At 34.1% G+C, this 3,503-nt stretch overlaps 1 pseudogene; it reads right to left on the bottom strand.

Moving 5' to 3' along the window:
• Positions 1-596: 596 nt before the first annotated feature.
• On the bottom strand, positions 597-1,115 carry LOC120133765 (annotated as a pseudogene).
• Positions 1,116-3,503: the final 2,388 nt, after the last annotated feature.

The following is a 3,503-nucleotide window of genomic DNA, read 5'->3' on the forward strand; positions in this document are numbered from 1 at the left end:
ATAAACGTAATTCAAAATCACTGGACTACATAACGAAATCAAGGAAATGAAAAATCTATATGAATCGTACTATACGATTTAGTTGATTTAAATTTTTCATTTTACAACTCAATTTCAATTCGATTTAATTTTACGATTCAGTCTCGATTTCTATTTTTCGTATAAAATTTGTTATTCCAAATCAAATCAAATTTGAAAAGAATAGTAAATCAAATCCATAAGATAATTTTTTATGTTATAAAATTATTCAAGTCCGAAAAATTCTTAATAATTTAAGAACAATGTAAAATACTCATACAACCTCGTACTCAAATCTAGAATCTTTAAAGATATCAACCATCCTGACATTTTTTATTTAAGAACACTTGACGGTTGCATCTACTTTTAAGCTACTTTCCTCTCCTACAATTTGATTTAAAGACAAAATCTCACTAAATTTGCTAAGGCAGAGGAAGGATCATTCAAGCTTGTAGGCTGACATTTGTTACGCATTAACTTCCATATTGAGTATTAAGAAAAAGGAGCTGTACATTTATAATACAGAAAAGAGGATGAAAATTTCCATATACTAACAAAATCGAAAAGCAATGTATGACTTACAAATCTAACAAACCCTGAAAGTCGGTTCTTCTTGGACCTTCGTCTTCCAGGCAAACACTAGTTCTACAAATAGGGCAAGAAGTAACTTGGATTAGCCAAGAATCCAAACACTTGCGATGAAACAAGTGGCCGCACCCAACAAGGTTCCGACACCATTGCCCTTGTCTGAACCCATCCAAGCAAATAGCACACGAATCGAATTCCGAGTGGCCATCTTCGTTTCCTGGGAGAATCTATTGGGGAAGCTTTTAGCTGTTTTGCAGAAAACCCCAGATGAGGGGTGAGAGAGGACGGAGGTGGCGGAGACGGTGACGGCGGTGTCGTATGACAAGAGGAGGAGGAGGAGAAAAGAGGCCAGAGGGAGGATGAGGAAGAAGAAACAGATGAGAAGCATCATAATCACGGCTTTCAGGATCAAGGACAAGAACTTTACCTTCGATTTTGACGGCGGCGGCAGTGGCGAACCACCGGTAGAGGGGATTGGAGGGGTGGCGGCATGACAGTGGAGAAATTTTCTTAGATTTGAGATGGGAGTGATAAGAGGAATATTTAGGAAAACAAAGGCGAGGTTTGAGGTAGATTATAAGGTTATTATTTAAAATTATATAATTATTCATTGAACTCTAACTCGGTTTAACAGCGGGCGTTCATATTCCGGGTTCTATACCCAATTTAATACTAATAAAAGAATATTAGTTTATTATGCGCTCCTGGTTTTATGAAATTACAAGTATTAACCGGTTTCCGGCTTTTTTTCATTTTGTTTTTCTATGGACACTCTGATTGATAAGTGTTGAAGAGTGTGCCTTTTCAGGATAAATATAAAAAAGATTCAAGGCACCGTCGTTCCACATTTACTAATTATTACTCCAAATAACTATTAAAAAATTAAATATTATATTTTTTTATCTTTATATGTTTCACTATATATAGTATATATCTTATTTAATTTTATATTTTTTAAACTATTTTTACCTTTTAATCTAATAGTCTTTTTTTTACGGAATATGAACTTCTCGACTAGCAAAATGATGAATAATTTCTAATATCTGAATAAACAATCTTTAAACAAATATTTGTATAAAAGGTAAAAAAAATCACTCTATCTTTAGCAAGCATATTTAACTTTGCAGAGCATATTCTCCGTTGGTAATAATAAAATGCTTCCATCGTTATCGGTCGAATAAAAAAGTTTGCCAGTCTTGTAAAGCGACGTACATGGATAGTATTTCCCTTTCAAATTCAATACAGCTGCTTTAACCTATGTTCACACCTATACATTACATGAATAAAAAATGTATAGATTAATTAAAAATCAACATCTTTAACTCAAACATAATATAATAATACAAGATGGATGCATCAATTGCATTATCTACTCGACTCTTCAATTTTCAGGGTAAGGACATAAAATTTAAACTAAGGCGGCGTTTGGATTATGGAATTATTACCTGTGTATTTTTCTTTTCCTGGGCTGTTATACCCACGTTTTGGATTAGAATGATTCCCACTTGAAGGTATTATTTTATTTCCAACAGTAATTTTTTGACCTTTTTACTGGGAATGTATTCTCATATTACATAGGTTTTATTTTATTCCTGGGTATTTGGGCTAAAATACCCTTCTTCTCATCTTCCCCGACCTCGCTTCTATCTAATTCCCTTGCTGAGAATTTTCTGGTAAGATTTCCTCCACTCATTTCTTTTAATTTCCAACAATGTTACTTACTTTACTTTTGATTTTGATTATTTTCCTTTGCTTTTAATTTTCCTTGATTTTGATTCTTTTCCTTTGCTTTCAATTTTCCTTTGCTTTTGATTTTTTCTAATAGTCTAGTTCAACAACTCCTGAATTCGACCTCCATGTTTTTTATTTGCTTACTGGTAGTCTAGGATTCTTTTTCCTTTTCTGCGCAATAATCCAAGTAATCAATTGTTCAAGTTAACGGGACTGTAAATCTTTACATTGAAGTTGGGTCTAACTTGAATCGTCTATGCGATTGCGAATAATCTGTTGTTGTTTCCAGTTTTGTTGTCTTGTGCATCCTGGAGTATTCGTTCGTGGTGTTGTTTCTCGTCTGCTATGTTTAGATATTTTGGTATACCTGGGTAGCCTGGAGTAGTTTTATGCTCTGGGTTTTTTGCTTGGTCCTTTTACGAATATGTGGTAGATGGCCAATGGGAGCTGGTTTATTCCGTCGTTCTGCTTGCTTTCTATGCTTTTTCATTAATTGTTGCTTTCAGTTTTTCGAGCTTTTGTCATCCTTTTCGATTAGCTTCAATTAGAGAGTATCTCTTGTCTCAGTTCGTGTCTTTACTCAAGCTTGGTTGCTGTTGATATTAAGTTAGAGGTGTTGGTTCTCTTCTTGTTGTTGCTGTGTGAACCACTTTCAGTTTCTATTTCTTTAATGGCGTGTCCGGTTTTGGTTTATTATTGTGTTGCCGGGGGAGTGTTAGGATCGGCGGTGTGGTTATGTATGGTATGTTGTGATGTAAGTTTTTGTGTTTGTCATCTCTGCCACCACAGAAATTTAGTTTATATGCTTCAATGTAATTACTTAACAGAAATAGGTTCTTTTCTGAACTTCTACGATAGAATATGATGGAATCTGAAGATAAAACCTGCATTTTCTAATTTAAATTGAGGTTGCAAGTTCTTACATATGTTTAGGATGCTAAAGTATTGTAGCAAACGATTTTGTTGATCTGTCAAGAAGTACTGGCAGACTAGACTACATATCCACAAATTCACTTTGTACATGGATAAGTAAGAAGAACCTTAGGAAATCAGTAGCTCATTTTGCAACGTATAATTCTTTATATAATTCTAAAACCTTTTGACACTACATCGTATAGAGTTGTGCAAATCTGGATTTCTATGTTTTCTTGTCTCCAGTCTAACCA

The sequence above is a fragment of the Hibiscus syriacus genome, unplaced genomic scaffold (genome assembly GCF_006381635.1).
Source record: "Hibiscus syriacus cultivar Baekdansim isolate YM2019G1 unplaced genomic scaffold, ASM638163v2 tig00110596_pilon, whole genome shotgun sequence".
Taxonomy (NCBI): Eukaryota; Viridiplantae; Streptophyta; class Magnoliopsida; order Malvales; family Malvaceae; genus Hibiscus; species Hibiscus syriacus.